This window comes from Phascolarctos cinereus, unplaced genomic scaffold (assembly GCF_003287225.1).
Source record: "Phascolarctos cinereus isolate Bilbo 61053 unplaced genomic scaffold, phaCin_HiC Scaffold_1;HRSCAF=81, whole genome shotgun sequence".
Taxonomy (NCBI): domain Eukaryota; kingdom Metazoa; phylum Chordata; class Mammalia; order Diprotodontia; family Phascolarctidae; genus Phascolarctos; species Phascolarctos cinereus.
The window spans coordinates 293,762,010-293,771,680 of record NW_027555514.1 but is presented as its reverse complement, the minus strand read 5'-3'; the positions used below and the strand labels follow the sequence as shown (position 1 = coordinate 293,771,680).

The window sequence follows — 9,671 nt, the reverse complement described above, 5'->3', positions numbered from 1 at the left end:
GGCATGGCTATCTTTCCTGCGCTTCTGGGGAAGTGACTTCTGGCATCCGGCCTTCCCAAGGGAGAAGGTCAAAGGAGGCACATTTCCCTCAGGCCCTTGTCTGCAGTCTGCTCTCCTCTCCCAGGGCCATGGAGGTCCTGCCCACCAAGCAGCTGCCGTTTGCCTGGGCCCACGCTAGGCTCTGGGGATACAAAAAACAACCAGAAGGCAGACCCTGTCCTCATGGAGCTTACATTCTCTCAGGGGAAACAACACATTCACAGCTAAGTAACCAGGAACTGCAGCTCAGTAAATATGAGCTGATTTCATGAAGCTGGGGGAGCGGCTAGCAACTCGGGGATCCAAGAAGGCTTCATGTGGGAGGCAAGGTCTGAGCAGAGCTTTGAAGGAAAAGAGGGTTCTAAGAAGCGATGGTCAGGAGGGAGGGTGTTTGAGGCCCAGGAGACAACCGGGACAAAGGTCCAGAGGTGGGAAATGGACCAGTGGGTGAGGAACTACAATATGGTCAGTTGGGCTGGATTGTAGAGTTTGTGAAGGGCAGTCATATGTAAAATAGTTACATATAAATGTATAAGAAACTTTGGGAAGCTTGTATGGAGCCTAGATTGGAGGGGGAAGGTGCCGGAGGCAAGAAGACCAATGGGAGACTTTGCAATAGTCTAGGCAGGAGGTGACAGGGGCCTGAACAGAGGGGGTGACTAGGATTGGAGAGAAAGTGACGGATGTGGAACGTTGTGGGAGCAGAATCAAGAGGCTGGGCAAGTGAGTGGCTATGGGGGCCAAGGATGACATCAAAGTCGTTGGCCTCCACAACTGGAATGACAACGGTGCCTTCCACCAATGTGGGGAGAAGGAGTGGCTTTTTGGAGGGAGGTGGTGAAGGGGTAGCATCAGTGAGGCCACGGTCACAAGAGATAAAGGATTCTGTTTTGGGCATGTTGGGTTTGAGAGGTCCTGCTCTCAATCTGCGACCTCTCATTTTATGAAAAGTAGCATCGAAGAATCGGGACTTGGGCTAAGTGGAGGTGGGGGAGTGTCGGGCAGAGGGCAGTTGTTTGTAAGTGAATAATAGGATCCATTTATTTCAAGCAAACCCAACTGTGGTGCTGCTTCTCATTTTTTTTTTTTGATGAGGCAGTGGGGTTCAGTGACTTGCCCAGCGTCACAGAGCTAGTAAGCATCAAATGTCTAAGGCCAGATTTGAACTCATGTTCTCCTGAATCCAGGGCCAGTGCTCTATCCACTGCACCATAGAGCTGCCTCCGCGGTGCTATTTTTTAAAAAAGGAATGTAACAGAACTTGAGGAAGGGAAAAACAGCTTAACAATTGTGACCTTGAATGGATGAGACTCAACAACAAAATGGAAGAGCGTGCCTGACTGGATGATAAAAAACCTCCCTCAGTCTTGAGGTCCAAGACCAAGTGGATTACACGTGAGTCTCTGTCAAACCTTGAAAGGCCAGTTAGCCCCAATACTATATAAACCATTCTGAAAAAGAAAAAATGCCTTCAAATCTGGCCTCAGACCCATAACATTTAACTAGCTGTGTGACTCTGGGCAAGTCACTTAACCCCAATTGCCTCATAAAAAGAAAGAAAGAAAGAAAGAAAGAAAGAAAGAAAGAAAGAAAGAAAGAAAGAAAGAAAGAAAGAAAGAAAGGAAAGAAAGAAAGAAGGAAGGAAGGAAGAAGAAGAAAAAAAAAGAAAAAATGCCATTTGTTGAACTCCATTTTTGAGACAATTTGGCCCTGGCAGTCATCCCTGGAAGGATAGAGCACAGGAAGAGAATTGCAGAGATCAGTCGCACTAAGGAATATTGATGTGAAAAATGTTCAATAAAAATTAGCCAGGACACTAGAGCAATCTATTGAAATATTCACTGTGACCATTGGATAATACTGGGAAGACCTCTGTCACAAACCCGCTGACTGTCCATTGCAGGCAGAAGGGGAGGGATGTTTCCAGCCTGGGCCACATCTTGGGAGGATAAGTACCCACATGCTAATGACTCAGGGTACAAAGTTGGACCTGCTTTTATCTCCCTACATACCTACTCTCATGATGGATGAGAATGTCGAAGCCAGGAGGGACCTTAGAAAATGGAACCTGGAAGGAGGCTTAGAAGTCAGAGGCAACCCTCTTGTTTCACAGAAGGGGAGCGTGGGGTTCTCCAAATGTGGGGCTGGAAACCTGGTCACATGAAGAATTTTAAGATGGGGAGGTCACGGGGCTGAGTCCAGAACCAAGATTACACGACTTCTCTCTGGGCAGCCACTTCCCTGATGCTGAGAGTCACCTGGCCTGGGCCCTGATAGCGGTGGAATGGAGTGAGCAGGGCTGGGACGGAAGGAAGACTTCCTGTAAGAAATGAGCAAGGGGGTGTTTCAGAGAAGTCTGGGGCATCTTGTACGAGCTATCACAGAGGGAGCTGAGCAGGACCGAAGGACGATGTTCACCATAACAACGATGCTGGAAAGACTGCAGACCGTCCTCAGTGCAATGGCCAAGAACCACCCTCCCAGGGCAGAGATGCAGCATGCCTCCCCGTCCTGATAGAAAGATGGAAGACTGAGGCAGACTGAGATGCATTTGGAGACGGCCAATGTATTTTGTTTGACTGTGGATATTGGTTATGAGGGCTTTGTTTTTCTCTTATTTTCAGGGTGGGGAGAGGTGGGAAGGAGAGGAAATAGATTTGTATTCATTGAAAATCATTCTTCTTTTAAAATCATATGACCGCTGGAGGGCAGCAATGAGTCACATGCAAGCTGCTGAGTGCATTGGGGAGGGGCAGAACCCACCCAAGAGGGACCAGACGGGCACCAGGCCAGAGACAGGACAACGCAGGGATGTAACCCCGACAGCCAGGCCTCCTTGTGGCCTCTTTGGAGCCTGGAGTGGGAAGGGGGTGGGGGGGGCGCCACACTTGGGACCAAGGCCAAGCTCTGGGGGGCCTCATTTCCTCATCTGCGAAATGAGGTTGGACCAGAAGAGTACCTAAGCCCCCTCCCTCTCTGAAGCTTTGATCCCATGACCCAGGTCCTCAGTTTTTTCATCTGCACAATGTGGGGGCAAAAGTTTGTACTACACGGCCAGGCTCCCTTCCAGCTCTCAGCCTTGGGAGCTGAGGTGTGCCCCAAAGCCCTGGCTGGGGAGGTGGGCAATGTGGCTGAAGCCCTTGGGGGGATCATGCCCCTGCTCTGGGCCTCTGCTTCCGCAGCTGTCAAGGCTAATGTCACCACCTACTGTGAGGTGGGCTGTGTGCAAGGAGGGCTTTGCAAACAACAGAGCCCGCGAGAAAGGGGGGCTGCTCTTGCTGCCATGATTCAGAGCAAAACCAGGGGCACAGCCAAGGGCATGATGGACCCTGGGTCACAGACTGGCCCCCAGAAGGAAGCCAGGCAGGCCTGTGGTGGTGGGTGCCAGCCGGGCGCCTACGAGGCACCCACGAGGGAGGGACCACGGGAGCCCAGGACCAGCCGGGCGCCCACGAGGGAGGGACTGAGCTTCCCTCAAGAGTCCATGACATCAGCCAAGAAGGCGGCCCAGGGCTGGCTCACTTTCCACTGAAGAAGACTAAAAGCCAGTGAGGGGGTAGAGACACCCCGATGTGCAGCTCTCCTGGAATCGCTTCAGCCCTCGACTTCTTTAGAGTCATTTACGGAACCGCAGCGGCCTCGTCTGCGTCACCCTCCCAAGCCCCACCTTTGGCCATGACCTGCCCCAAGGGGACCTTCCTTGTTGCCATCTGCTTGGGGCCGCACTCCTCTAGGACCTGGGCTTCCACCCTAAATGGAGCCCAGAACCACAGACGCAGCCTGAGACGATCCGGGGGATGGGGGTGGCCGGCTGTCACAGAGAGAGTCAGCAAGGGTCACTCAGACCATCGCCTCCCCTTCTTGTGTATTAGCTGGGGGTGGGTTAGATGGTATGGGAAAGTGTCCCCCAGCTTTGACATCCTGTTTTGTTCTGACCTCCCCCCCAGCTCTGACACCCCTGTTCTAAGGTCCCGCTGGCTCTGACACCCCCTGTCCTCAGCCCCTCCAGTTCTGATATCCCCTGTTCTAAGGTCCCCCCAGCTCTGATATCCCCTGTTCTAAGGTCCCCCCCAGCTCTGACATCCCCTGTCCTAAGGTTCCCCAGCTCTGACGCCCCCTGTTCAGACTTTTCTCCACTATGCCCCCGCAGCCTTTTCACCCTGGAAGATCACCGTGCCCCTGCAGCCCCTTCCTCCCAGAACCTCCATTTCAGGAAAGTGTCCCGAGTAGCATGCTCCTTCATTCCTCTCTGGGTCCTTTCTCCATTATGCCTGCCTTGGTAGCATCGCCCCTCCCCATCCCATGCAGGTGTCTCAGGCGTCTTTGGGGAGGGCATGGCGCAGAACTAGGCCGCCTCTCCCCAACAAGCTCCCATTGCCTGGAGGGCCCACAGGGTGCAGAGACCAAGTCCCAGCGGAGCCCCAGGGCCCTTGGGTGCTGACTGGATGAAAGCACGGGCTTTGGGAGAGCCGTGTGATCTGCTCTCCCTGCCAGGCTGATAGTATTCAGCAGATTACCCGCGTGGTCTGCTGACCTTCAGAGCATTAACAGCAGACAAGGCCCCGACCAGGAGGCGGCTGCTGGCCAAAGGTGGACCCTGACAGCACGCCTGTCTGAGGCCCCCCCACGAGAGGCTCCTCAAGCGTGGTTAGTGCAGGATGTGGTCCAGCTGCCTCCCCCTGTCCCCAAGTCTGGCCTGAGCATTAACATAGGAGCCACCGAGGAGTCCATTGTCCAGACCGTGAGTCAGCCCACAGAGCATGTCCGACTGCCATGTGCTTTGAATGGCCTTGCAGATGGGCAGCAATGGGGCCCAGAGGGGACTGGGCTGCACCGGCTGATGCCTCCCTGGACCTTCCCCTGCCCACGAGCTCTCATCCTTTATCTCCCCTCCTTTTCTCAGCCCCACCCTGTTCCCTTGTGCTCTGCCCCGCAGGGCGCCCCTTTTCCTGACACCCCTGTTTCTGAGGAGGGACCTCCCAGCCTCCCAAGATGGCCACCTTGCAGCTCTCCTGGACTCCCCTCATCCTCTCCCTCTCCCCCTCCCCAGGTCCTGCCATCTTGGGCTCCCTGACATCGATCAGCCCCTTCTCTGGCTCCCGCCTGGCCCAGCCCCTCACCACCTCTAGCCTCAGCTGTTCTCGCAGCCTCCTCGTCAGGCTCCCTGCCTCAAGTCTCTGCCCTCTCCAATCCAGCCTCTATTTGGACAGTCCTAATACCCAGCTTGGACTGGTCAGTCTGGAGCTGTAGAAGCTCTGGGGCCTCCCAGTGACCTCGATGATAAGAGGGACTCCGCTGTGGGCTCTGCTCCACGGTGAGGAGGCACTGGGGGCCGGGGAGGAGTAAGGAGCACTCAGAGGGCTGGCGGGCCAATAAACGTCTCTTAAGCACCTACTGGGCGCCAGGCTGCACTAAGTGCAGGTACTAAAAGAATGGTCTTTGACCTCGTGGCACTTACAATCTGGTGGGGGAACAGAGGAGAGGAAGGTGCCCTGCCAGGCTGCAGAGATCAGAGGGGTCCTGGGTAGTTCTGCCAGGTAGGTGCAAGGAGCCAGCCGTCCTGAGCCTTTCAGAGCTCCAGTCAGAGGGGCAGAATAGAGACTGGAAGGAGCCAGGCCCATCCCGTCCTGAGGGATGAAGAGGTTCCTGGGGCATGATGGAGCTGGGGGGCCTCAGGTTCTGCACCTTCCCAGCTCTGCCAGAGGCCGGTGCTCAGGCCTGGGCACTGGAGGCAGGGGGTGCGGGGGGGGGCCACTGACAGAGGCTCCCTCTGTCTCATGCGCAGCCCCTGACCAGAAGGCCTACTTCAGTCGTTTCCTGCCCGTGCTAGTGAAGCAGCTACTATGAGCTGGACGTGGGAGACGGGACAGATATGACACGGGCCCCGGGACTTTGTCAGGGATGGGAATGCCCACGTGGGGAAGCTCTGTCATCAGGTAAGATGGGCACCTCACCCCAAATGACCGGCTCACTCGTCCAGAGTCCCAGGGCCAGGGTGTCCAGAGGCCACCAGGATGGGGAGCCAGCCTGGGGCTCAGAGAAGGCTCCCAATCCCTCCCTTGAGGGTCCCTTACAGGCTCCCACCTGGGAGGCAAGACCCAGCACCAAAGGCCTGGTAAGGGAGCAGGGACGGGGCAGGTCCAGCTGCAGGCTCTAGAGAACTCCCCAGTGGCTGTTTGTTGGGCCAGACAAGGCAGCCCTGAGCCAGGCCTGGAGGCACTGAGGTGGCTGCTAGGCCAACAGGGAAGAAGAGGGCTCACCAGGCCCCAACAGCAAAGGGCTGTGCAAGACTTTCCAGCCGCAGGTATGCACGTGTGGGACTACCATCTCCTTGTCTGGAGTCAGGAGTTCAGCAGAGGGGAGTCTGAAAGAAGCCTGGAAAGGTAGGGGGAGGTGGATTGTGCAAGCCTTGAGGTCAGCTTTGGCCAGAGGGAGCCATCGAAGGTGTGGGAGCAGAGGAGGGTCTTGGGAAACCTGCACTTCTGAAATCCCTCTTTGTGGGGATGGGAGCTGGGGGAGCCTGGGGCAGGGAGAGGCTCTGGCCCTTCTTCAGAGAAGGGGAACTCGGAGGGTGGCCACAGAGCATCACCCTGAGGGAAGGGCATGGTGGTGAGACTCCTGGCCTCATCGAACTGGCCAGATGGGCCGGGCTGACTGTCATGTGGGGAGGAGAGGGAGTCCAGGGTTATTTGTCAGGGCCCAGAGTCCCCTGGAGCCAAGCATGACTTCACCGGCCTCTCTGGGCTCTGTTATCCTCTTGGTACAAATATTTATATCCTGCAGATACACAGCCTTCTTCTAAGGACTGGAGGCCGAGGTGCTGGCCCGCCAGTGGGCCGGCCTGGGGCCCTTCAGTCCCCTTGTCTATATTTGGCCGCTTGCTGCACACTCTGGGTGGGGGGAGGGGGAGAGGCCCCTGCATCTTGAGCCACATTTGGTGCCTCGGGTTCTTACAAGAGGCAGGGCATCTCCACCAACTTTACCTGGCCCCCAGCTCAGCCGCACCCAGGAATAGTGTCTCAGAAGAGGCCCCACTGATCTCCAGAGGCTGTCCCTCAGGACACTGCTCCCAGAACCCCAGGAAGGTGCCCCCTCATCCTACCGAGGGGTCAGCATCACATCTGGGGGGGCCCTTGTTCCCCTTAAGAAGCAGCGAAGTGTGCACAGAGTATAGGGAAGCTGGAGTCGGGAGGACCTCAGGCACTGACTTGCTGTGTGACCCCAGGCGACCACTTCACACCCCAACTCAGCCTGAGTGTCCTCTTCTGTGTGATGACAAACCCAACCTCCCAGGGTTGTGGACCAAAGCGTTCTGTAAATGCCTGCTGCCGCCATCCCACCCACCAGCCTTGATTGATTCAGACATGTGGGGTCATTTCCAAGGTCATGGATTTGCCAGTCAAGAGGAGGGTCCCCCAAAATCCTCCCAGCTGGGAAAGGGGATAAACACTTGCTAATAGAGGTCACGTTTATAGGGGTCTCCAGCGCTGTGGAAGAGGTCTAAAATTGAGGTGATGACACCGCCCTGGCGGAGCAAGGGGTGCCCTAAAGAGGAGGTGTTTGTGGCCCGGCGTCACCCAGAGGCAGGCCTCCAGTGGAGTGCCCAGGTGGTTGGTGCCGGCTCCATGACCGCTTCTATCTCTACCCGCTTTGCCATGCAGCCTCGCCCCTGCCTTCTGTGAAGTCAGCTGAATTGATTGAATCGAATTGGGCCTCAAATGCTTCATCTGTAAAGTAAGGGGTGAGGGGTGGTACTATGTGAAAAGAGCACCAGATTTGGAGTCCAGGGCCCTGGGTTCAAATCCTACCTTGGCCCCTTCTCTCTAGAGGAAGCTGGACAAATCTCTCACTGGGTCTCAGTTCTCTTATCTGTAAAGTGGGGGGCTGTTCTGGGCAGCCACAAGGTCTCTTTGGGATCCCCTGAGCTCCTCTCTGTGCTGGGCTATCAGCCCTTCAAGGAGGGCAAGTTCCTCTTCTCATTTATACTTTATACCCCGCCCTAGCACCAAACACATGGTTTGGTACACAGTAGGAGCTTCACAAACATTGATTTAATTCTCCTGTGACAGAGACATGGGGCTTGTCCCTGAACACAGGCAATGAACGGGGGGAGGGAGAGGGAGAGCTTCCTTCTGTCCAGGGGTTCACCCAGCTTGGCACACAGTAGGTGCTTAATACTCACTGATTGACGGAGCCTTGCCTCACAGAGCAATTGGAAGGATTGAGGGAGATCATGAAGATGAGGTGTTGTGAGTGGAAATGACCGGACCCCTATCAGACTGTGGAGGAGCCACTGAAACATACCTGTGCTCCTCTGCCCCCATCCCGCAGCGGAGCACCCACCCCCTAGCCTTTCCCAGATGGAGGACGCCCCTCCTGCACTACTGGCATCTGACGACTGAGAAAATGAACAGCGACAAGGAAGAAAGGCCTTTTCTGGACATTTGGACCTTGATGGGGGGCACCCGACGGCTGGGAGCCTGGGCGGAGCTAATCTTGCGTGATTTTTTAAAACATATTTTTATTTATTTTGTTACCTATTTCCCATTTACATTTTTAAAAATTTAAACATCCATTTTTTATTCTTAATTTTAAAAAAAATCTTAAAATTTAAGAAGTTTAAAAAATTTTTTTAAAGTTCCGAATTCTCTCCTACTTTCCCTCGTCTCCTCTGAGCAAGCAATGATATTGATATTGATTACACATTTGCAGTCATGCAAAACATATTTCCATACTAATCATGTTATCACAGAAAATACACATGAAAATATGAGAAATGGGGGTAGCTAGGTGGCTCAGTGGATAAAGCTCCGGCCTTGGAGTCAGGAGGACCTGAGTTCAAATGCGGCCTCAGACACTTGACACTTACTAGCTGTGTGACCCTAGGCAAGTCACTTAACCCCGATTGCCTCACCCCCCCCCAAAAAAAATATGAGAAATGAGGACAATTTAAAAATCTGCTTCAGTTCTTCCTCAGGAGGCAGAGAGCATTTTTCCTCATGGGTCCTTTGGAATTGTCTTGGATCATTGTGTCACTGAGAAGAGCTAAGCCATTCATAGCTGAGCATCACACAACACGGCTGTTACTGGGTACAACGTTCTTCTGGTTCTGCTCACTTCACTCAGCATCAGTCCATACAAGTCTTTCCAGGTTTTTCTGAAGTCTGCTTGCTCATCATTTCTTACAGCACAATAGCATTCCATTACACTCCTATACCACAGCTTGCTCAGCCATTCCCCAGTGGACGGGCATCCCCTCACTTTCCAGTTCTTGGCCGCCACAGAAAGAGCTGCTATACATATTTTTGTGCAGATGGGTCCTTTTCCTTTTCCCTTTTCTATGAGCTGATCTTACAGAGTGAAGGGAAGCTCGGAGCTCCCCCAGCCCAGACTCTCCAGGCCCAGCACATCCTTCAGAGGCCTTGGAGACCAAGGCTCAAGGGGAGGCTGCCCACTGGGGGACACCTATTCATTTGGTGAGCTGGGGGTCCCTCCTAGAACCTGGAAAAAGAGTTAGGGAGATAAAAGCAGGCCCAACTTTGCACTCTGAGTCATTAGCATATGGTTACTTTTCCTCCCAAGATGTGGCCCAAGCTGGAAACATCCCTCCCCTTCTGCCTGCAGTGGACACT

The 9,671-nt window shown here is 54.4% G+C and overlaps 1 long non-coding RNA gene across 1 annotated transcript; it reads left to right on the top strand.

Annotated features, from left to right (window-relative positions):
• Nucleotides 1-1,682: 1,682 nt before the first annotated feature.
• LOC110201609 (uncharacterized) lies at nucleotides 1,683-8,446 on the top strand. The gene is made up of 2 exons (XR_013483792.1): nucleotides 1,683-4,780; nucleotides 5,825-8,446. It is a non-coding gene; the product is annotated as an uncharacterized LOC110201609 (long non-coding RNA).
• Nucleotides 8,447-9,671: the final 1,225 nt, after the last annotated feature.